General features: G+C 45.3%; 1 long non-coding RNA gene across 1 annotated transcript in view; it reads left to right on the top strand.

Moving 5' to 3' along the window:
* Positions 1–25,722, top strand: part of LOC146866578 (uncharacterized) — a 226,043-nt gene that overhangs the window by 171,884 nt on the left and 28,437 nt on the right. Inside the window, exon 2 of the long non-coding RNA XR_014976818.1 lies at positions 14,069–14,193. This is a non-coding gene — a long non-coding RNA (uncharacterized LOC146866578). The remainder of the gene's footprint in view (positions 1–14,068; positions 14,194–25,722) is intronic.

The raw sequence follows: 25,722 nt of genomic DNA, 5'->3' as shown, positions 1-25,722 counted from the left end.
GCAGTCAAAGATATGTCAGTAGAATCATTAGTCGTCAAATAGTCAGTGATGCATTTATGCACCTGCTGTGAGACGTCCAGACGTTGTAGTAGGGACTCCCGGAGTCGCCACCTCCCCTTTGGTCGATGTAGGGGGCGTATGTCAAGAGTCACTGTCACGGCATCATGATCAAAGTTGCCGGGACAATCGTGACGGTTTGGACCAGGGCGTTGAGGTCGGATGACCCTATAAAGTGATCAAGTCGAGCATACGTTTAGTGTGCATGGGAATAAAATGAGTAGTGTGTGCTGTGAGGGTGAGCTGCTCGCCAAAGATCTATCAGCCCCCTGCTCTGTAGCCAGTCCCTCCCTGCACTCGACATCGCCCCTGTACAACCGTGGCGGTGGCCTGATCTGTCTTTCCCAGAGTCAATGACTTGGTTGAGGTCTCCACCAATGAAAATGTGCCTGTCATGATGGCGAAGTACTTCCGACAAGGAGTCTGTGAGAAAGGGCTCTTGCCCAGTGTTGGGAGCGTAGAGGGATCCTACAATGACGGGGGTGTCCCCCACCCAAAACCTGTAAGCTAGCAGCCGCCCCTTTATCTCTGCTATTTTGTCCCCAATTCTGCCATAGAAGTGTTGCGCCAAAAATATAGCCACCCCCCCTTTCTTACCTGGCGTAGAAGAATAGAATTGGTGAGGAAATGCCCGGGATCTCATTCTGTGCCAATCTTTGAATAACAGATGCATTTCCTGTAACAGGCAGATCGAGGCCCCAGAATTCTCTAAGTAGCTCAGAATCGCCCGTCTCTTGATGGGGTTATTCAACCCCTTCACATTAAGAGTGAGGACTTGGGTTCCAAGGGTTGACATGGTAGTTTGCTGAGTGTATGTCAGCTGAGCAATGAGAGTTTGTGCTTATGAGAAGCTAATTTAAAGACTCCGTGTTGAATTAGCTCCCATTCATGGATGCAACCGGTATCCGTGTTCTCCCTTTGGCTGCACACCGGTACCCTCCTCCCCCCCATCCCCTCAACTCTCTTCCCTCCCCTCCCCCTTCCCACCCCCTGCCCAAGCCCCAACGAAACATTTCCAACTACCCAACATTGTCCAATATCCTCAGCCCGGGCTGTGGACATACGGGAAGAGAATAGCAGGGTGAACATGGTGTCCGGGCGACCTGGGCTCCCCGCTCACCACCCCCCCCCCACGAGTAGCTAAAATGTGGTGCTTAGTGTAGTCCCCATGATAAGAGTAAAGGGAGTCTGGCATAGAAGTGTCTCTCGTTACTGCTGCTAGGGCCGATGCCCTTTCGTTAGTCATCGTAGTGCGGTCCAGCTTCACATTTGTCATAGGTGAACATCGTCGTCCCACTTGCTGCCATTCGTCCCCTGATGATTGTTGTGATGGTTTCGGAGAGGAGTCTGGACTGCGCTGTGTGAGGCCGAGTAAGTCGGATAGCTCCTGGAGGGAGCGGAGTTGATGTAGCCTGCCATTCCACTTGAAGATTAAGCGAAAGGGATGACCCCACGAGTAGGGCACTCCATTGGTTTTCAGGAAAGTTGTCGCTTCTTTGAAAGCCTTACGCTTCTGAAGAGTGATGGAGGCCAAATCTTGGTAAAGAGCTATAGCTTGCCCCTGATACGTGAATGGTTGCTTTAGGTGAGCTTCCCTTAGAATGCGCTCCTTCAGGGGGAAGTCCGGCAAGAAGGCCAAGATGTCTGGCGGGGGAGCCGGTGCCTTCCTCCCAAGGCCCACCCATGTGGGGGCGGTCGATGTGGACTTCAAAGTCTTGGCCAACACCCAGAATGTCCCCGAAGAGGCCTTGGATGTATTCGGTCACATTCCCCCCTTCTGCTTGTAATGGGACACCTCTCATGCGAATGTTGTTTCGTCTGGATCTGTTTTTGAGGTCTTCTGCGTGAGCCTGAAGGTCGACCTGTTGATCCCTAAGTCGGAGGACTTCTTGTTGTAGTTGCTTTACTTCTTCGGATTTAGAGTGCACGCCATTCTCTATGGCTGCCACATGCTCTCCCAACTCGTCTACGTCGCAGCGTATTTCCCGAACTTCTCCTGCCACCTCCTGTTTGAGCGTTTGAAAGTCTTCACAGAGTGTGTTAAAAAGAGTTTCGAGGAATGCCCGGGTGATGGGCACCTCTCCCTCTTCCTGTCGAGTGGGCGGCGTCGATGTTGGGGAGGTAAGGCTCCCTCTGTCTCCAGCTGCTGACCCTTTTGTAAGCATTTCTTTTAACGTGCGATCTCCTTTTTTCCGCATGTTGGCCATGATGGTGCCTCTGGTGGTGTAATTTAGTTGTCGCCTAGTGTTCTTGGCGGTGATGCCGTGCGTGGGTTCAGCTGGGGTGCTGCCCACGGCCTCTCGGAATGGTGTTGGGCCCAAGTCCGGCCGACGTGCGCCCTCGCCGAGACAGGGGGCGATCCTTACAAAGACGGTCCATGAGGAGTCACACCCAGGCCGCGCCGAGATGACAGAGGGGGGGCTCTAAGTGGGCTCCATCGGGGCCGTAGGCGAGGGCCCGGTCGTTGGGAGAGGTGTACCTCAGAAAGAGCCAGAACATGTACCGTGGGGAGGGCCTCCCAGCTCTGAAATGCGTGTATCCCAGAGGGGCCCTTGGCTGGGCTGTAGAATCCTCTGGGAGTCCCCCCTAATCCGGTCAGCACCTTCCTGCGTTAGAGCAATGGCAAAGCAAGACCAGACCTCACAAACCCTGCTGTCTGTAGATCTTCAGATCCCCTCCTACCGGAGCCCGCCGCAAGTCTTGGGACGCCACTCCTGAGGCCGCGATTGCCGTTGTGGGGGAAGCAAGCACTGGGGTCCTGCCAAGGCCGGAAGCGGCGGGCCAGAGTCTCACAGAGGCCTGGTCTAAGTGGTGCCGATCAGACCGACCCCCTCTGCGCCGTTAACTTTGTCCCAAGTCGCGGGGATTCAAAAGCGGGTGGACATCAGTTGTTGCTCGCTTGGACCCCCAGTAGTGCCGATCTCGACTGGCGCCGCTGCAGCCTCTCTCTCACCGGGCGCCCGCCCCAACAATCCCCAGGCCTGGAGAGCGCCCCTGGGGCCCAGTGCGGTAGTGGGCAGGCTCCTAGGCAGCGCCTTCAATTTGTGCGCCGCCGAGCCCACCGCGTGTCAGCCAGGTGCGCCCCTGCCTCGGCGCTGGAGCCACTCACCATCAGCAGCGAGGTTGTGTTGGGGAGGTGCCGATGGGTCAAAATCTCTGGGACACCTCGCTTGCTTCTTGGTCTGATGTGCGTCTGATGTGCCTTTCGGGTCCCGCGCTGTCACAGCTAGACCAAGAAGCCACGCCCTCAATTTTAACGCCTGTGGGTCCAGTGCACAATTATCCGGGCGCGTGTCAATCCGGGGGTCCGCGCTCACCCCCCTCCGCGCCACAGCAGCTCACCTCCTGATACGCGCTCCGGTATGTGGGTCGCTGCTATGGTGCTGACCCTTGAGCGAAACTCCAGGCCAGAGAGGACGCTCCTCTCCGTCCCCAGCAGCTACTGCCCAGGTGCCATTTCGTCCCGGGAGCGCCGGATCGCCCTGCAGGTCCGTGCACAGGTGTTTCGCGGGTCGGATGGCACAACTGACCCCTCGTCGTGGAACCGCTATGCCCCTGCATACCACTCCGCTACTTGCATCACGGTTTGGGGGACTGTATGTGCTGGACAACCAGGGGCGAAGGGCCGCGGCGGGGAGCCTCTGTACTTCGCGTCTGGTCAGGCCGCCATCTTGGCCACGCCCCCCAATGTGTTTTCTTTTGACAATTTTCTAGGTTTACAAGGGATTCTGGGTAACAGAACCAGGTGGGAGGCAGTCAAGTCACCCCATACTGGATTCCCCTGGGTATCTAGTTTTCAGAAATGTATAGGTTTGCTAGGTTTCCCTAGGTGCCGGCAGAGCTATGTTTCAAACACTACAGCTAGGCACTTTGTCAAAAAAGGACCATTTTTCACTGCGAAATTGGGGTGTGTCCATGTTGTGTTTTGCGCCGTTTCCTGTCGCGGGCACTAGGCCGACCCACACAAGTGAGGTACCATTTTTCTCGAAAGACATTGGGGAACGTGATGTGGGTGGAAGTTTGTGGATCCACGCAGATTCCAGAACTTTCCACCACGGAAATGGGGGGAAAATATGGTTTTATTCACAATTTTTTAGGTTTGCAAGGGATTCTGGGTAACAGAACCTGGTGGGAGGCAGTCAAGTCACCCTATCTTGGATTTCCCTGGGTGCCTAGTTTCAAAAAATGTATAGGTTTGCTAGGTTTCCCTAGGTGCCGGCAGAGCTATGGTTCAAAAACTACAGGTAGGCACTTTGCCAAAAAAGGGTCATTTTTCACTGCGAAATTGAGGTGCGTCCACGTTGTGTTTTACGCCGTTTCCTGATGCGGGCACTGGGCCGACCCACACAAGTGAGGTAGCATTTTTCTCGGAAGACTTTGGGGAACGCGGGGTGGGTGGGAATTTGTGGATCCACGCAGATTCCAGAACTTTCCACCACAGAAATGTGGGGAAAATGTGTGTTTTTTGACAATTTTTTAGGTTTGCAAGGGATTCTGGGTAACAGAACCTGGTGGGAGACAGTCAAGTCACCCCATCCTGGATTCCCCTGGGTGTCTAGATTTTAAAAAATGTATAGGTTTGCTAGGTTTCCCTAGGTGCCGGCAGAGCTATTGTTCAAAAACTACAGCTAGGCACTTTGTCAAAAAAGGGTCATTTTTCACTGTGAAATTGAGGTGTGTCCACGTTGCGTTTTACGCCGTTTCCTGTCTCGGGAACTAGGCCGACCCACACAAGTGAGGTACCATTTTTCTTGGAAGACTTTGGGGAATGCGAGGTGGGTGGAATTTTGTGGATCCACGCAGATTCCAGAACTTTCCACCACAGAAATGTGGGGAAAATGTGTTTTTTTGGATAATGTTTTAGGTTTGCAAGGGATTCTGGGTAACAGAACCTGGTGGGAGGCAGTCAAGTCACCCCATCCTGGATTTCCCTGGGTGCCTACTTTTCAAAAATGTATAGGTTTGCTAGGGCTCCCTAGGTGCCGGCAGAGGTGTGGTTCAAAAACTACAGGTAGGCACTTTGCCAGTAAAGGGTCATTTTTCACTGCAAAATTGAGGTGTGTCCACGTTGTGTTTTACGCCGTTTCCTGACACGGGCACTGGGCCGACCCACACAAGTGAGGTAGCATTTTTCTCTGAAGACTTTGGGGAACGCGGGGTGTGTGGAATTTTGTGGACCCACGCAGATTCTAGAACTTTCCACCACAGAAATGGGGGAACATTTGTTTTTTTTTTTACAATGTTTTAGGTTTGCAAGGGATTCTGGGTAACAGAATCTGGTGGGAGGCAGTCAAGTCACCCCATCCTGGATTTCCCTGGATGCCTAGTTTTCAAAAATGTATAGGTTTGCTAGGTTTCCTAGGTGCCGGCAGAGCTATGGTTCCAAAACTACAGCTAAGCACTTTGCCATAAAAGGGTCATTTTTCACTGTGAAATTGAGGTGCGTCCACGTTGTGTTTTACGCCGTTTCCTGATGCGGGCACTGGGCCGACCCACACAAGTGAGGTAGCATTTTTCTCGGAAGACTTTGGGGAACGCGGGGTGGGTGGGAATTTGTGGATCCACGCAGATTCCAGAACTTTCCACCACAGAAATGTGGGGAAAATGTGTGTTTTTTGACAATTTTTTAGGTTTGCAAGGGATTCTGGGTAACAGAACCTGGTGGGAGACAGTCAAGTCACCCCATCCTGGATTCCCCTGGGTGTCTAGATTTAAAAAAATGTATAGGTTTGCTAGGTTTCCCTAGGTGCCGGCAGAGCTATTGTTCAAAAACTACAGCTAGGCACTTTGTCAAAAAAGGGTCATTTTTCACTGTGAAATTGAGGTGTGTCCACGTTGCGTTTTACGCCGTTTCCTGTCTCGGGAACTAGGCCGACCCACACAAGTGAGGTACCATTTTTCTTGGAAGACTTTGGGGAATGCGAGGTGGGTGGAATTTTGTGGATCCACGCAGATTCCAGAACTTTCCACCACAGAAATGTGGGGAAAATGTGTTTTTTTGGATAATGTTTTAGGTTTGCAAGGGATTCTGGGTAACAGAACCTGGTGGGAGGCAGTCAAGTCACCCCATCCTGGATTTCCCTGGGTGCCTACTTTTCAAAAATGTATAGGTTTGCTAGGGCTCCCTAGGTGCCGGCAGAGGTGTGGTTCAAAAACTACAGGTAGGCACTTTGCCAGTAAAGGGTCATTTTTCACTGCAAAATTGAGGTGTGTCCACGTTGTGTTTTACGCCGTTTCCTGACACGGGCACTGGGCCGACCCACACAAGTGAGGTAGCATTTTTCTCTGAAGACTTTGGGGAACGCGGGGTGTGTGGAATTTTGTGGACCCACGCAGATTCTAGAACTTTCCACCACAGAAATGGGGGAAAATTTGTTTTTTTTTTACAATGTTTTAGGTTTGCAAGGGATTCTGGGTAACAGAATCTGGTGGGAGGCAGTCAAGTCACCCCATCCTGGATTTCCCTGGATGCCTAGTTTTCAAAAATGTATAGGTTTGCTAGGTTTCCTAGGTGCCGGCAGAGCTATGGTTCCAAAACTACAGCTAAGCACTTTGCCATAAAAGGGTCATTTTTCACTGTGAAATTGAGGTGTGTCCATGTTGCGTTATGCGCCGTTTCCTGTCGCGGGCACTAGGCCGGCCCACACAAGTGAGGTACCATTTGTCTCGCATGACTTTGTGGAACGCGGGGTGGGTGGTAATTTGTGGATCCACGCAGATTCCAGAACTTTCCACCGCAGAAATGTGGGGAAAATGTGTGTTTTTTGACAATTTTTTAGGTTTGCAAGGGTTTCTGGGTAACAGAACCTGGTGGGAGACAGTCAACTCACCCCATCCTGGATTCCCCTGGTTGTCTAGATTAAAAATAACGTATAGGTTTGCTAGGTTTCCCTAGGTGCCGGCAGAGCTATTGTTCAAAAACTACAGCTAGGCACTTTGTCAAAAAAGGATAATTTTTCACTGTGAAATGGAGGTGTGTCCACGTTGCGTTTTACGCCGTTTCCTGTCGCGGGCACTAGGCCGACCCACACAAGTCAGGTACCATTTTTCTTGGAAGACTTTGGGGAATGCGGGGTGGGTGGAATTATGTGGATCCACGCAGATTCCAGAACTTTCCACTACAGAAATGTGGGGAAAATGTGTTTTTTTGGACAATTTTTTAGGTTTACAAGGGATTCTGGGTTACAGAACCTCGTGGGAGGCAGTCAAGTCACCCCATCCTGGATTTCCCTGGGTGCCTAGTTTAAAAAAATGTATAGGTTTGCTAGGTTTCCCTAGGTGCCGGCAGAGCTATGGTTCAAAAACTACAGGTAGGCACTTTGCCAAAAAAGGGTCATTTTTCACTGCGAAATTGAGGTGTGTCCACGTTGCGTTTTACGCCGTTTCCTGACGCGGGCACTAGGCCGACCCACACAAGTGAGGTACCAACTATACTCTCTAGAGTATAGTTGGTGGTGTGCGGGTTCCGGGTTGCCACGCGGCAGTGATGGATGGACTGATCACGTCGGGGGTCCAGAGGGCTGCAGTGCTTCTGAGGCCGGCCAGGGAGTCTCCCCCGCTCATTGAAGCCAATCACAGGAACGCATCCCCGTGATAATCACCAGTTAAAAGCACATTAGGCAGGCTTGTGCAGGTCTGCGAGGCCGCCGAAGGTAAGTGTGAGAGAGCTTTGGGCTTCCTTTATTAAACCTAACTCGTTTATGCTTTAAACTCATTTTGCTACTCTGTGCTTCCCACTTCTTCCATTCTTCAGTAGTCACATTTTATTGATATTTATTTTAACATATGTTTCTTTCCGAGTTGTCTTTTATCTCAAATTGTTTTTATTGAATTTTCAGGAAAAGAACAAAGAATTGATAAATACAGTAATAATAATAATCCTCTTTCGGAGTTGTTTTATCTTTCAATGCCACAGTCGTTTGCATAATTGCCAAATTTTAAGGCCACGCACGTGGAGCTTTCCACAAACTGGAGTGCGTGTATTTTTCCAATTCCATCTTATTGGAGCTGGGTAGGTTTTAGAAGGAGAATAAAATAGTAATTTGTGTAGTTGCTTGGAGTATCTGGTGAGCCCCGGAATGCAGGGCCTGTATATCCGCATCTCAATGACTCTCTCTGTGACCGGCGGAGGTGCTCCTCCCACACCCTGACCATCAACATCATAAACTCGATTTTAATCGTAGTGTGTGGAAAGTTACTTGAGCAGCATGATCGTTGTTCTAAGTAGCATGCTCATTTGGCTGCATACTGCGATTAGAGAAACAAGCATTGGCATAACCAATAGGTCTAACCAGGGGCAGGTTCTAAACCATTAACCATATGAACCTTCTATCATTCTGAAATTATTAAGAGTTCCGTTGAGTTGGGTAAGAACACCTGTTATTTAAAAGTGCTATGGAGTCGCGACACGAGCTGTATGCGCACGAACAATGCAAATGTGTCTTCTTCCTGTTGCCTTTCCATGTCTACAGGCTGAAACAGAGCCCCTTTGACCTTTAATATTGATCCACGATTTTTCAGAGTAGGTTACTTTAGTTTTACCTAAAACTCAAGAGCAAGAAAATGACGCCAGTAATAAAGCGTAAAATGTGCCGAACATCACATATTGTCTCAGCCGGGAATGCAAGACTTCCAGCTCAGCTTCCCAATAATGACACTTTGCCAGTTTTATTTTTTCAGCTTGTATTTGTGAAGCGTCAATGTGCTGCTTTTCCAGAGTGAACTCAGGAGCAGATAACAGTGACCAACAAGCATTGGCATAGCCAATAGGTCTCGCCTTCGGGACTTTATAAGTGTTTAGCCATGCAACGGTTGATGTTGTTGTAGTAAGGGTATTGTGTTGCATAACTAAATACTTATAAGGTACCAAAGGAGAGACCTATTGGCTATGACAATGCTTGTTCACTGTGAAATTGAGGTGTGTCGACGTTGTGTGTTGCACCGTTTCCTGTCGCGGGCACTAGGCCGACCCACACAAGTGAGGGACCATTTGTCTCGGAAGACTTTGGGGAACGCGCGGTGGGTGGGAATTTGTGGATCCACACAGATTCCAGAACTTTCCACCACAGAAATGTGGGAAAAATGTGTGTTTTTTGACAATTTTTTAGGTTTGCAAGGGATTCTGGGTAACAGAACCTGGTGGGAGACAGTCAACTCACCCCATCCTGGATTCCCCTAGGTGTCTAGATTAAAAAAAATGCCTAAGTTTGCTAGGTTTCCCTAGATTCCGGCAGAGCTATTGTTAAAAAACTACAGCTAGACACTTTGTCAAAAAAGGGTCATTATTCACTGTGAATTTGAGGTGTGGCCACGTTGCGTTTTGCGCCGTTTCCTGTTGTGGGCACTAGGCCGACCCACACAAGTGAGGTACCATTTTACTCAGAAGACTTTGGGGAACGCGGAGTGGGTGGAAATTTGTGGATCCACGCTGATTCCAGAACTTTCCACCACAGAAATGTGGGGAAAATATGTTTTTTTTGACAATGTTTTAGGTTTGCAAGGGATTCTGGGTAACATAACCTGGTGGGAGGCAGTCAAGTCACCCCATCCTAGATTCCCCTGGGTTTCTAGTTTTCAAAAATGTATAGGTTTGCTAGGTTTCCCTAGGTGCCGGCAGCGCTATGGTTCAAAAACTACAGCTAGGCACTTTGCCAACAAAGGGTCGTTTTCACTGCAAAATTGAGGTGAATCCACGTTGCGTTTTGTGCCGTTTCCTGTCACGGGCACTAGGCCGACCCACACAAGTGAGGTACCATTTTTCTTGGAAGACTTTGAGGAACGCGGGGTGGGTGGAATTTTGTGGATCCATGCAGATTCCAGAGCTATCCACCACAGAAATGGGGGAAAATGTGTTTTGTTTGACAATTTTTTAGGTTTGCAAGGGATTCTGGGTAACAGAACCTTGTGGAGACAGTCAAGTCACCCCATCCTGGATTTCCCTGGGCGCCTAGTTTTCAAAAATGTATAGGTTTGCTAGGTTTCCCTAGGTGCCGGCAGAGCTATGGTTCAAAAACTACAGCTAGGCACTTTGCCAAAAAAAGGGTCATTTTCCACTGTGAAATTGCAGTGTGTCCATGTTGCGTTTTGCGCCGTTTCCTGTCGCGGGCACTAGGCCGGCCCACACAAGTGAGGTACCATTGTTCTCGGAAGACTTTGGGGAACACGGGGTGGGTGGAAATTTGTGGATTGATGCAGATTCCAGAACTTTCCACCACAGAAATGTGGGCAAAAAACAGCTTTTTGGACAACATTTTAGGTTTGCAAGGGATTCTGGGTGACAGAACCTAGTGGGAGGCATTCAAGTCACCCCATCCTGGATTTCCCTGGGAGCCTTGTTTTAAAAAATGTATAGGTTTGCTAGGTTTCTCTAGGTGCCGACAGAGCTATGGTTCACAAACTACAGCTAGGCACTTTGCCAAAAAAGGGTCATTTTCCACTGTGAAATTGAGGTGTGTCCATGTTGCGTTTTGCGCCGTTTCCTGTCGCGGGCACTAGGCCGGCCCACACAAGTGAGGTACCATTGTTCTCGAAAGACTTTGGGGAACATGGGGTGGGTGGAAATTTGTAGATCGATGCAGATTCCAGAACTTTCCACCACAGAAATGTGGACAAAAAGCGGCTTTTTGGACAATATTTTAGGTTTGCAAGGGATTCTGGGTGACAGAACCTAGTGGGAGGCATTCAAGTCACCCCATCCTGGATTTCCCTGGGAGCCTTGTTTTAAAAAATGTATAGGTTTGCTAGGTTTCCTTAGGTGCCGACAGAGCTATGGTTCAAAAACTACAGCTAGGCACTTTGTCAAAAAAGGGTCATTTTTCACTGTGAAATTGAGGTGTGTCCACATTGCGTTTTGCGCCGTTTCCTGTCGCGGGCACTAGGCGGACCCACACAAGTGAGGTACCATTTTTCTCGGAAGACTTTTGGGAAAGCAGGGTGGGTGGAAATTTGTGGATCCACGCAGATTCCAGAACTTTCCACCACAGAAATGTGGGGACAATTTGTTTTTTTGGACAATTTTTTAGTTTAGGTTTGCAAGGGATTCTGGGTAACAGAACCTGGTGGGAGGCAGAAACCCAGGGTACCTTTAGAATCCCCATGATGTTGGAAGAAAATGACGCAAATTTGGCGTGGATACCCTATGTGGTCAAAGTTACAGGGGCCTAAGCGCGCACTACCCCAAATAGCCAAAAAAAGGCTTAGCAGCGAAGTGGTCAATTACAGGGGTACAGTAATGAGAGAAGCCTGACATCATTATGGGTGTTGTTGCCTGATCAAATGTTATGGTTCCTATAGATTTAACTTGTTAGGTGGTAAAGTTCAAAGGATTTGGACGGTAGATAAGGCAGATGAAAGCCAATCCCAGTCATCATGAGTTCATTTGGATTTTGCTAGATACTATGTTGCAAATGTTTCTCTTTGTTCTTGGTCAGATTTTGTTGGTGTTTCACCAAGTGCTCCTGTGGTAGTGTGCAAGCTTGTGGCTTGGAATGTCATGAAATCACTGGAGCTCTGCATTCTGATTGTAGTCAGTTGCTCCAGTGCCCCTTTCATGGGTGGATGTACTATGTGATTAAATCCACCTTTCAACCAGCAGACTGCGTGGCGTCTTCACTACAAAACTGGCGACGATCTGGGGATTTTTTTTAAAAATCCTCCTTGTGCTGCTGTTTCATTTGAAAGAAGGGTCCAGGGAACAATTCACTGTGTACACTGCCAACTGATTCAAAGTGTATTCACTCGGACGTGGATACTGAAGGTTAGACTTTTCGTTTAATTCATTCTACTGTGCGCCGAGGTTTCAAAATAAAAAAATTAAGCTTTTTCTTCATAATTTGACTTTAATCAGTAATGCTGAGCGTTGCGTTGTCGCCTACCAAACTTTCGGTTCAAAATCCTGCACCCGCTCAAGCCTAGCAACGCTTATTAAGCCATGCAGACAGTGATTGGCCATTTCTACGCTGCAGGCGCAAGCGTGACTGGTCCATGACGTCACGTCGGAGCACACTGCGCCACACAAACACCTCGTGTTCGTGAGTGCTGCCAGTGCTGCCTACACGCTCGTGCTTGGGTCCAACTGTTTGGGTCACCGTGGTCACGTCACCTAGCCGCTCAATGTATTTAATTTAATCGACAGTAGTAAGGTAAGACTAGAGACAACTCCTGTTTTTTTCCTTAACAGTGTCAGCATGTCTCTGCAGGAAAATCGCTAGGAAGGGGAGCCTTCGGGAAAGTTGTGGAGGCCTCTGCTTTCGGAATTAGGAATTCACCAATTTGTAAGACAGTCGCTTGCTTTTCAAATGCTAAAAGGTATGTCTCATTGAAGGCATCTCAATTCAAGCTGTAAAGAAGGTTTGTCAACGTTATTAATTAATGAGTAGGGTGAAACAATAAAAAAAAATTGAAAGTTTTTATTGTTTTTAATAGTACAAGAAGGTTATTATTGAAGGCCGCTCTACCGAGAAACCTCACGAAATAGCAAATGAACACAGACCAAAGCCACAAGAATCATAATAATTGTGCAGAATAATACAGCATCATGTGTAGTTGATACGGCATAGTTTACCACAGATGTTAAAAGTTCCTCCAAGACGCCATAAACATCATAGGACAGCTATAGAACTTTAGAAAATAATCATTTAATGTTCACATAGTGTTGCTTGGACGTTTGGTAAACACGGAATCAGTGCAGTAAAAGACTGCTCACTATTCAAAAGGGTATTTTTTTCCACTCCTGGTGGCTGTAATTTTACACACTTCATACAAGGAGTTTAAGAACATGTAAGATTATACATTGTGGTTGTAGGCAGGGCCGGGTTTAGCGCTAGTGGTGCCCGGTGGGACAATCATTTTTGGTGCCCCCATACCTAAATCTGAAGAGGTTTCATTGTCATGCTAGCTGTCACACTTAACCCCCTCTTCAAAGGCGTATGAAGTAAGGCGTGCCTCGGGGGCTGCTGACAGGACAGTGCTGCCTAACCACTTCTTTTAAAGCCTCGTAGTACACATGACAAATAACTTCAAAGCCATATTTTCCTCAGTAGGCCAACAGAAAACAAATGCAGGTGTTGCACAGATTTTAAATATATTTTCTTTGCAAGTCGAGGTTTCTTGAATCGGGTGGTACTGCTTCTTTAACAGTCAGCGTTTTTTAAATGGCTTTTTTCTCAAGAGGTTCATTTTATAAATATACATAGGCAGAACATTTGGGATTATATGAATGTTAAACACAGGCATTTACTGCTGAATAAATGACTTAAATATCTATAGACGTCACTTAAGGCCAATTGTTCGTACCCACATGTGCCCTTGTCTCAGAGGAGAAATTATCTATTTGACTCAATTATCCAGGATACATTTCTACTGTTAACATTTAATTCTAGCGGTTCCTATATCTTCTGCATGTTTTTTAAGTTGCAATGCAGTTTGTAAAATAGTTTTTCAAGGTGTAATGTATTTTGTAAATTTCTCGGACTCCTGCTAAAGCCGGCCCTGAATGTTAACGACATGCTTGGACATGGGTGGGGTGGCTCGGGGCACGTTAAGCATGAACTCTGTATGTGTAGTCTGGAAAAGCATTGTGTGATCGGTATTTTATACTAAGCAGCCAAATCATGTCCTGTTCGATGCAGTGTGCAATGTGATGCTTACCTACTGCTCAGTTATTTACTTTTGTCTCTATGTTTTGTAAGATGTTTGATTAAACTAAATAAAAATAGCTTTCTTTCACATCATAATTATGATAGCTGCATTTGCCACTTAATCCTTCATCTGGTGCTGCATAATCTGCAGATTTTAACATAAATGTATTTCTAGCTCAAACATATCAAAAGTTACTAAAAACGTGGTAATGTGTTCGTACCTAGTGTAAGACACTTCACAAAGGTTATCTGGCTGTGGATGGATGGGTTGTCGGACGAACTGGTTCCTGCATGTGAAGGCTGAGGGGCACTGTCTCATCTGTGAGAGGACCGTCTGTGTTTGGTTTCCTAAATTGTTATATTTTTATTTTCAGCACCTGGTAAAGCCTGACAGGCATTAACTAATTTTAGGGCCATTTTTGGGCAAAGAACACGAGGCCCCAACCTCCTTTGCTGCTCTTTCACCCCGGCTAAAACCCAGCAAACACCAGTGTTAAAGGTAAGGAAGCTGATGCTAGATTTTTTTACATTGGAGTTAGGGCTATGTATGTGGTCACTCTACATGGTGGTTGGGGTGGGTGCACATTACGAACATTGTACCCTCAGTGGATGGAATTTACTAATAGCCTTAGCCCTGTTCTTTGGGCAATAACGGTTGTTAAAGGTACTATCTATCCCTTGCCTTGTTAAAGGCCCTCAAGCAGTGTCTAAGTGCCTTTAGAAACCAGTATGGCACACAGAGGCAGCAGGCAGTAAGGATGTATTTTTAGCAGTCATGTTGTGCAAAGGAGAGCTGTTGGAGAACTATTGCGATAATGCACAAGATATATGTATTTATACTGAAATGTAATATAATTGCACCAAATCTTATACATTGCACTTTGATTATTGACAGGTTTCTTTAATATTGGTAAGGCCAACATCAGCATAAATACAGTAGAACAGCTACTTGCAAGGTCATTCTTTGGACGGACACGTGAAAAGAAACTACATATAAAGCAATTAGGACCTGATTGGCCTGACCTGAAACTACAACAAAGTACCCAAGACAAAGGAAAGACTTACAAACGTACATTCTCAAACACCTGGTACACAAAAGTTGATTGGCTTACAGGGTGCGCGTCAAAAAATTCTCTGTTCTGCTTCCCCTGCATGCTGTTTGGTGGTGAATTGCCTTGGACAAAACAAGGAGTAACAGACTTGAAGCATCTGTCTGACAAAATCAAGAAGCATGCACACACCACTCACAAGAATCCATATGGAAAACCTGACGATACTGGGAATATTGGGAGACACACCGATTGAACACCACATAAATAACACATACCGGAAAACAATACAGAAACACAATGAAGCAGTTGATAGGAATAGACACATACTATCAAAAATAATTGATTGTATTTGTTTCTGTGGTGCTTTCGAACTGGTATTGCGAGGCCATGATGAATCGGAAAGTTCCACAAATCCTGGAATATTCAGAGGACTTGTGGATTTAATAGCAAGCATAGACCATGACATGGAAGCACATTTAGCAAGTGCTACAGTCTTTAAGGGCACCTCTCAAACAATACAAAATGAACTCCTTGAGTGTATGCTGCAAATATTGAGAACCCATATTGTCCAAGAGGTGCAAAACACAGACTTTGTGGCTATTCAGGCTGATGACACCACTGATGTGGCCACAAAAACACAGTCCGTATTAGTCTTTTGGTACCTTGACAATGACAGTAAAGTTTTGGAGAGGTTCTATGGTTTCACACATTTAAGAGACTCTAGTGCAGAAACCATTACTTCAGCTATACTGCGTAAACTGAACTTCATTTTTCCAGAGCTGCCTCAAAAAAAAAAAACGTATCGCACAAAGCTATGATAGTGTGTCTGTAATGAGTGGAAGCCTTGGTGGAGTACAGAAAAGAATTAGAGATGTGTACCTTAATGCTCATTATGTGCACTGTTACGCCCACCAACTTAATCTTATTATGCAACCGGCAGTATCAAGGATCTCCGAGACATGAATTTTCTTTCAGGATGTAGGAGGCATGGCAGCATTCTTCTCACGTTCCCCCAAAAGAACGGAAGCACTTCAGGAGATTGTGGACAAAAGGCTTCCAAGGGGGTCCTCAACTCGTTGGCATTTTAAATCCTTACAGTCAACCTAATATATAAACATAGGGAGGACCTTCAGAAATGTTTTGACGCCATAGAAGCCAAAGATGCCTTTGATTACAAAAGTCAGACTGAAGCCCGTGGCTTTGTTAGAACACTACAAGACAGAGTTTCAGTTCTTTCTGTTTTTATTTCAAGAAATAATGTTTTTTTTTACCGACATGTTATACAACCAGTTACAAGCACGAGCCATAGATACTGTCTCTGTGCAAAGAGATACCAGTATGTTTTTCACCAATATGAGCAAAGTGAGAGATGGGGTTGACAATTTAGACAGCAAACTGCCAGAGTATTCTACTTTTTCAAACCGCAGTAAAAACATCAGCAGTGTGGTTCGAATTACAAAGGACATATGTGACATTATAATTGTGCATGCACAAGAACGTTTTTCTTTCACTAAACATTTGGGGAGTGCCGCATTATTACAAAGTGAACACTTTGCAAAATATGATCAATCTTTCCCTGTGCAAGCTCTTTATGATGCTGTGGAAGCTTATCCTATGCTCAACAAAGAGGATCTTAAAACTGAGTTGACTGTACTATGTGGAATGAGTGTATACCGGAAGCCCACTGATGCTATTTCTTTGCTGGCTTTAATACTGAAACTTAATATGGAAAAGTCACTTGCAGAGACAGTGGCTTTACAAAAAGTTGTCATTACCACTCCTATGACAACTGCAGAGTCGGAACAATGTTTTCCACCTTAAACCGAATTAAGACATTCCTGAGGAACACAATGAGTCAGGAAAGACAGAACGCTTTAGCAATGCTCTCTATAGAAAGTGACCAAGTTAAAAGAATCCCAGACTTTAACGTTCAAGTTATTGAAAAGTTTGCTGCTCTTAAAGACAGGTGTGCTGATTTTAACTACAAAAAGTGAACAATGTTGAATGCTGCAAGTTTGCGACCTGTTTAGTGGTTTGTTAAATAAAAGACATCTGTGAGGTACTCCGAAATACATTGTATCTCTAAGTCTGTTATGAAGCTCTGTGGTTATACTGAATAAGCAGCTACCTATGTTATGACATCTCTTCATTAATGTAATAACTGCACTTTCTCAATTGCTTTATTAACCTTCCTGCTTTCTCACATTTGCTTGAAAATGCACCATTTCTCTACTCAGTTTTCAAAATGTTCTCGCGGGGAGAACCCCCCCGAACCCCCGAACCCGCCTTAGGTTGTTCGAGGTCGCTCACTACGCTCGCTCGCTACGGTGCAGTATGAAAATCATGTTATGCCCTCAACACTTTCAAATGTCACCAGCCGCCACTGAGTCTCAACAATGCATGAAGGGTGGATTGTAACCTAGAAAATCAGTCCATGATAGTATGGTAATTATTTTATTAAATGCCGGCACCATATTGTGACCTTTTTCAAACAGAACAAAAACTTCTTGAGTTTGACCTCAAACCATGATTCAGTCCAAAAACCTGTGAAGCCCAGAGCGAAGGTAATAAAATGAGCCAGTTGGTATCCCTACCATTCTCACACATTGTCTCTCACATCCGATGCCTTGCACTGCCCTGCCTTTCCATCTCAAGAGCTGATAATTCAAAGTATCCGTTCCTAAAGATTCAAGCTGGTGGGATAGCTCAGTGAGGTAATGTGCCTGCGGCAACATACATCGGTGGACTGCAGATCACCCTTTCAATCAACTCACCTGCACCAACCGAAGGCCTGTGCTTGTAGTTTCTAGAGATGACTGTATTCATGGTGTTTTCAGAGTCATTCATACAACTATTCATCCATATATTGTCCAGGCTTGTACCAGCTGAAAACTTTGTCTCAGTTCCTGTCGAAGAAGTGAGGCTCACCCATCACTACTCGGATGTTAGAGTGCAGTCCCAGGAGCCCCAGTATGGCACAAGTACCCGCCTTAAACTTCACCCCGAAAAATGAAACTCTGGCAGAGCATCTGGCTGCTTGTCCTGTTGGAGAATGGACACAGGCTCCCAGCGCTAGCGAGGTTCTAAGCACTACACAAATAACCTCTCACTGTGATTCTAATAGGAAGCATCTCTAGAGAAAGAGATGGTCTCTTTGGGTCGGTTCTATGAGCAGATATGTCGTGTTGCAATGCTACAGAGCTCCATCATCATGCACTGGATGTGTGCTGTACACTGCGAGAGTACACTGTGCAGCTCAATACAGAAACATACACAACGTCTTCGGAAGTCTTTCACCACCACCACCCTGTATCATTGCTCAGAACCAGGGAAATGTCTTGGGTTTTTATTATGCGTCCTATTAAGTAATATGAGGTGCGCATGTTATCAACATCGTAAGAATTAAACATTAAATGGGCCTGGGGAGACTAAAGCCCCTGAACTGATAGGTGATATAAAAGCCTCTAAACTGTTGAGTCAACCATTCGCACTATCCTACTATATTAGGTATATGTTATTATTATATTGTGTACTCCCCTCCACACCACTCCGAATGCTCTTAGTTCCGGAAGGTTGGGGTGGAGCCTCTCCTGACCCTGCTGTTCAATCCAACTCCTCCTGACGTCGGCTTTGCACCCGAAACTCCTGCCCAAAATCAACCTGTGCTCTTATAGCACCTATTTTCCAGATGAGTAGTACTTTTGTAACAGTTCCTCCATCCAAACCAAGGGTGTGTGATACAGGCAGAAGCCACGCAAACTTTCTTCACACACAGCACAGTCTGTGCAAAGGAAACTTGAACTTCCATTGCCCAAAGGTAACGCACAGGCTAGACAGCAGTAGGGCAAGCAACTTTTACACACAGGCACACAGAGACACAAATATAGTGTCTGCAGTCGCCCAGTCGGCACCCCTCCCAATCATCATGACAGCATCTAAGCTTTCATCACATCGGCTGAGCAGGCACCGGCTGTTATTCACACAGAAGCTCGGTAGTGCCGCAAGCACGATTCTAAGCCACTTTTCAGAACACAACCACCACAGCCAATAAACAACCAGTAAACGTTGTTTTTGCCAATCGGAAGTCGCACCACAGTTTCTGAGGATCCTACGGGAAATCGAAAATAACTCAATTATCCAATCCTGTGATGAGAGTTCTTCCCAAGAATGCAAGATCACTACACTTTACTACTGGTAGCCTACCGAACAATAGAGTATGTTTTAAACTGCCTGATTGATTGTGACTTTTGTGAGCACCTGAGGTACTTGCATGCTTGCTCTCGCACTCTGTTATCAGTGGGAGTAGAACAGTGAGGGCATGTAAACGGTACATCACCAAAGAAGAGGAACAGCGTAAATGCCGCTGACCGCGGCCCCCACAGGGGGCCACTCGGCGGTCGGCGCCTTAGTGGCCCCGGGGCCCCGGTCACCCCTCCCCACTCCCTTCCTTGGGGGGGGGGGGGCAGGGACAGAGACTGGAACCCCCCTCCGTGTCAGGGCCGGAAGTGACGCGCAATGCGTGTCACTTCCGGGCCCAGGTGTGAGGGGGAGGCTATTTAGCCTTCCCCCACCCTCACTGGCGACCTCTTTTGTCGCCCACCTCGCCTTTTGGACGGTCCTGTGCTGAGAGCCGCCTGCTGGGCCAGAGCTGGTGCAACCAGCGAATACTGTACCATCCAGGCAGGTAAAGTGTCATGCGCAGTTACATGAGAGCATCCCAGATAATCACAGTTTCTTAAGAGTCACAGATTGCAACAGTAAAGCATCTCTGGAGGCGACGAATAATGATGTGAAACGACTGAGCATCACCTTGGTTGTAAACTTGCACGAAGAGATAATATGAGTCGCCATAAATATGTTGACAGTAAAACTAAAAGGAAAGGTACCCGGGAGAGAAAGCTGTGCACTTTTCTTCTCAGTTTTATATCCTGTACGCTGCATCAGTAATACAGTTGTTGCAAGGTAAGATCTCAGCTAGTGCTAGTTCACTCCTGACACTGAAACAAGCAGATGTGAAGACGCCAACACCAGATTGATATTCCGCCGCTTGCAGAACTCAGCAGAGTCTCATGGAGTTTTTACCTAACGCCGCAGAATACCACGGAGTAAAAATCCGCGAGCTCTGCCCACCTCTAAAAATGTCCCCTTTGCCCAGGTGAGGGTGAACAGACTGATGTCAAATACGTTCCCCATTCGAAGAGCCACCAGTCAGGAATGCCCCCTGACCTCGCTCCTTTTTGCTCCCACAATTGATCAACTGGCATGGCAAGGCTCTTGCACTGTGATGCGCTTGTCCAAGGCTGGTAGCGGCGAGAACAGATGGAAGACAAAATTGCCCTAAACGCAGATGACCTTATACTCTTCCTGTCTAACCTGCACCTCTCAGCTCCTCACTCAATGGAGATATGATGCATGGCTCTGCTTCCGGTTTGTGTGAATTGGCACAAATCTCTCCTGGTCCCGATCAAAGGGGACTACATCACGGTTGCCTGGCACACGTCTATCCCAGTTTGACGACTAAGCTTTCAGTACTAGTGCATGTTTCTAGTAATCATCTGGCCTTAGGCTCTAAACCTCTGCACCGCTGATTAACAAGGTAAAATGGGATTTTTGGGGGTTGGGAATGACTCCTGCTTAACTTATTGGCAAAAGTGGTTCTCTTCAAGATGATGATACTGCCCAAATTCCGTTATACCCTTCAGCACTTCCCATTTGCCATCCCCAACAACTGGTTCCAAAAACACAATGCCCTTACTCGGACCTTCCAATGGGCTGGCTGATCATCCTGTTTAGCGTTCAACAAGTGCTGTCAGTGCACTTATAAAGGTGGCCTGGGTATGGCACACTCAGGCTTTACTACGGGGTGCCCACTTAATGGTGATCAATGAATGGCTGCCCAGGAGGGTAGGATAAGCCTGCCTACTGACTGTTTTTTTCTCACCTGGGGCTCAATACCATTTTGTGACTGCTCTGTGGTGACCCGATGGTGCCACTTCCTGTGATGCCACACACAGTGTCAAGTGCCTTGATGCCACTTGCATATTGCCTACTTGGATAGTCCTCCCACTTCTATTTTTTAGAACTTGTGCCCTGCTTGTAATTAAGTACCACATTTCATCATATTGAAAGGTGTTTACTTGAAATAGATAACGAATCGCCTTTGTTGAGAGCTTTCTCTGTTTCTGACCTAGTTACTCTCGAAGCTTTCGGCATCACACTGCTTCAGTTTTGAGGCACTGAGGCAGATGGAGTATGTATGATAGGAAATAGATTCAGCAACAAAGTGGCATTTCAGCATCACAGACAGCCAGTTTCAGGCTGTGGTACCCAGTACTTTTTCTGTTCTGGTCACTGAAAGGCTTTTATAGGAATGGAGAAAGAATTTGAGATGTTTTATCTTGATAATGTATTCAGGAACATGAAGAACAACTGAACACACATGAATGCCCTAGGAAGAATCACTTGCAGTCACTTCACCCTCTTGATTGATACTTTCGGCTGTAGCGTTTTCCCCAGCCTGGGTACATACAAATGATCACACAACACACTGAGCTTGGTATTACATGTCTTTATTCCTCAGCGTGTAACTGTTAACTGCATCATGAATTATGTCACAAACAACTACGCACTTACATCACTGTTCTACGGAGTTAATCATGAACCAAAAGGATTCTGTCATCTCTAACTCACAAGACACTACATCTGCCCCTTTGTCAAATAAAAAGTGGCAATTATATATATATATATATATATATATATATATATATATATATATATATATCACCTTAATAACTCCTTTTCCACATTTCCTTCCGTCTGGATACTGGAAACAAAGAGCACGGACCACAGAATCCTTTTTGTAATACCGCTCAGTTTATTTGAGAAGTTCACACAACAGGAGCGGCAGCCATTACGCGTTTCGTCCCTCCCTGGGGACTTGATCACATGACGCGCCTGTGCAAATGGAAATGCTTTTTATAGGATACACACTTTTTTTCTTTTTGCTTAGTTTTTTTTAATATATATATATTATCTACTAGCGGTCGCCAGTAGATAGTTATAGTTAGGACCGTGTTTCCATAGGAAATCCGCAACATTCTATTTGGAATAACTTTGGCGCCGGTCGACGAATCCTCGCGAAAGTTTCAAAACTAATGGGGCGCTACGCTCCGCTCCTACCCTGAAAGTCTCGGGGGGATTCGTGAAGCGGGGGCTGAGAAAAAAGGGGGGTCCCAAAACACGTTTTCCCCATGCATTTTCCCATAGGACCTTTAGTCCGAGCTACAGCCCGAACGGCTGAACAGAATTACTTGAAATTTGGCAGAGAGGTAGTCCTCAGGTCAAGGATGTGCCTTTTGTAGGTCTGGTGTAAATCTGTTCAGTAGGTCCTGAGAAAATAGCATTTAAATCAATATATATATCTGTAAGCGCGCTCCGTGCGCTTACCGTAAGCTTACCGTACGCGTACGGTGCCGTGCGCGAGCTCAATTCTGATTGGTGGTTACATGACTGTAAACATTCGAATCGGTCGAAATCAGGAAGTGTCGGCCGCCATTTTCTGTCTCTCGCACTGAGAAACAAAGGTGGGGAACGTGAAAAGGGGGCACCGAAGAGAGTTGCAGACCCCCTAGTGTTTGTCAGGGGGTCCAAGAAGGACCCAAAAGTACGAAAAATACATTTAATAATTTTAAAAAAAAATCGCGGAGTGCGCGTACGGTAAGCTTACCTGCGCGCAGGGTGTGCGCACAGTGAAAAACCAGAAAAAAAAATACAAAATAAATACATAACTTAGCATTTAAAAAACCGTACAAATTCACTGAAAAAACCATAGGTTTCACACACGTTATAGTTAGGAATTATCATTTACAAAACCTTGCAAATTCACTTAAAAAACCATAGGTTTCACACATGTTATAGTTAGCTGTACATTTCACTCGTAAAAAAACAATGAAATTCCACGTTATAGTTAGATCAGGTAACTATAACTTGCGCGACCGCAATCCACAATGTGTAATTTCAGATGTCATCATTGATGTCATGAGTGATGTCACTGACCATGTCATGAGTGATGTAATATGTGACGTCATCAGCAGTTTATTGTGGGCGCGCAAGTTATAGTTACCTGATCTAACTATAACGTGGAATTTCATTGGTTTTTTACGAGTGAAATGTACAGCTAACTATAACATGTGTGAAACGTATGGTTTTTTAAGTGAATTTGCATATATATATCCTCAAGCACTCTTCCACTCCGCGATTCTGCCACCAGCCACGGCAAAAAGAGCACGGACCACAATCCTTTAAATACCGATAGGTTTTATTGTCCTTTGGGTTACATCCACAACACAGCAGCCATTACCCGTTTCATCCCTGCATGGGGACTTGATCACATGACGCTGAACCCCCAATTGTGTTGCACTTTTAAAGGGGGTAGGGCACCGTATGTTTCCACAGTTTTTTTTATCAAATTAACTTTATTCACAACATGTTTGTTTTTTCTTTTCGGTTTGTCTTTTCCTTGTTTGCTATTTCCTAATAGTTTAGACATCCTAGTGCCACCTATATACCGATATAAATATCTATACAGAACCTTCATCTAAAACAGTATCGTCATAAGATTTCATTTATGATTATAATTGTGTTCATTGCGTCATAATTAAACAGATCGTATTTCATTAGTCAGAAATAAATATATAAATAAATAGAATAGTCCATACATTTATAAAAACATTTCCTGTGTCAAAATAACCAAGATAAAATCATGTATAAATATATAAATACATAAAAAAATCCCACAAATGTATAAAATTCTGAGTAAAAGATTAAATAATACTACACAATTTATTACAAATACAATCATAAAAATAGTCCTGTATGCCATGACCTCCGTTGATTAGTTGGAGCTGGCATACTGGGAGCAATAGTTCCCTGAGGTTCATGGTCATAAACGGGAAAAGCTAAGAAAAGACAAATTAGGTTGCCTACTGGAAAATGATACCCGGCAAGGCCCTGTCCACTGTGATTTTTATAATTTTTATCTGATTTTTTGTTATTTTTTGTCTTAATTAGTATTTATATTGGTGTGCAAAATGTGCTTTAATTTAAAACTGCTAGATAAAAAAGTGATAAGTGCTTGGTAGTAAATATAAAAATATATATAGGAAAGGAAGCAAGTTTAGATATCATAGTAGCCCAGTAGTTACTATAATATCGGCCGATATATAAATAGTAAAATACTGCTGGAGCTTAAAAATAGTGCAAGCAATTAGTTCAAGTTAATCTATTTCCCAGTCCCAGATTGAAATCGGGTTGCAGCAAGGAAAATAATTTTTTATAAATACATGTATGTAAATGATGGAATTGGATACCTTAACATGAACGTGACTGTTATAGACTGGCGTGTAGCTCCTCCGAGCTATTTAATCCATTCGGGTGCTTACGGTCTAGATTTAAAATGTAGTACATTTCCAATATTCTGAGTGTTCTCTCTCTGTCCCCCCCCTCTTTTGTTTTTAGGGACAGAATCAATGAGGAAATAACTTAAATCTTTTGGGTTACCCTCATGTTTTGCCTGGAAATGACGCGCCACTGGATACGCCTGGTCATGATTTTTGATTGCACGTATGTGTTGGAGTATTCTTTTGAGGCCTGGGAGAATAGTACTCCCAATGTACCTTAATTTGCATGTACACTCCAAAACATATATTACATGGTCAGTTTTACAGTTCAATGATTTGGTAATTTCCTTGTTAGGGCCCCCAAATGGTGTAGTGTAATTTGTTGTCGAGACCCCGTATTCGCAGGCCTTGCACACCTTACATTTAAAGAATCCCCGTCTTTGTGACAGCCAAGATCCCTTGGTTACCACCCCACATGGGTCATTGTCCACCAACATATCCTTCATAGATACTCCTTGTCTATATGTGATAGCTGGGCGTTTGGGGATCCTTTTACCAATTATGGGGTCCTGTTTTATAAGGTACCAATTTCTATTGAGTATTTTCCTTACTGCTCCCTCCTGATGGTTATATTCAAAGATAAATCTAAAGTTGTTAGTTAATTCATCGTCAGAGGCTTTTTGTTTTGGAGTTGGACAGATCAACATATCTCTATCAATCTGGTTGCATTTGGTAAGGGCTTTTTCTAGGCATTTGTTGCTGTAACCTCGCACCTTAAAGCGGTTAATGCATTCCTGATGTGCTATTTTTAGGGATCCACTCTCACTGCAAATGCGTTTTATTCGTAGTAGTTCCCCATAAGGAATGCTTTGGATGAGGTGCTTGGGATGGGAGCTGCTGGCATGCAGAATTGAGTTTCCTATGCAGTTTTGTTTCTACTCTCCCATGTTCTATGTACACCTCCACATCAAGAAATATCACCCCCGTTTTACTGATATTGGAAGTAAATTCAAGGTTTAGGTCATTGATGTTGAGCTGGTCGATAAATTCCCTTGCTCCTTGTCTGTTCCCTTCCATACCAAAAAAAGGTCGTCAATGAACCTAAACCAACATTGAATGTTATTTTCAAAGATATCATGATATTGGGTCATGAGTACAAGCTCCTCCCACCAGCCCATGTGTAGACATGCGTAGCTGGGGGAGAAGCTTGCACCCATTGCCACCCCGCGTAATTGTTGGTACAACACGTCCTGAAACATAAATATATTGTTGGTTAGACATAGTTCAACCATATTCATCAACATTTGATTATGCTCCGCATAGGTGGTTCCTCTTCTTGCTAGGTAATATCTCAATGCTCGTAGTCCATCATTGTGTTTGATTGATGTGTACAGCGAGGTTACATCCAACGCAATCAAAAGAAAGTTCTCCTGCCATTCAAGGTCTCTTATTTTCATTAAAAAGTCGCCCGTGTCTTTAATATATGAAGCCAGGTTCTGAACAAAGTCTTGTAAAAAGAAATCTACGTATTTGGATGTTTTTTCAAATATACTGTTGCGTGCTGATATGATTGGCCTC

Source organism: Triturus cristatus, chromosome 2_1 (genome assembly GCF_964204655.1).
Source record: "Triturus cristatus chromosome 2_1, aTriCri1.1, whole genome shotgun sequence".
NCBI classification, from domain to species: Eukaryota; Metazoa; Chordata; class Amphibia; order Caudata; family Salamandridae; genus Triturus; species Triturus cristatus.
Note: the sequence above shows the minus strand (reverse complement) of the source record. Positions and strands in the feature narration are given on the sequence as shown.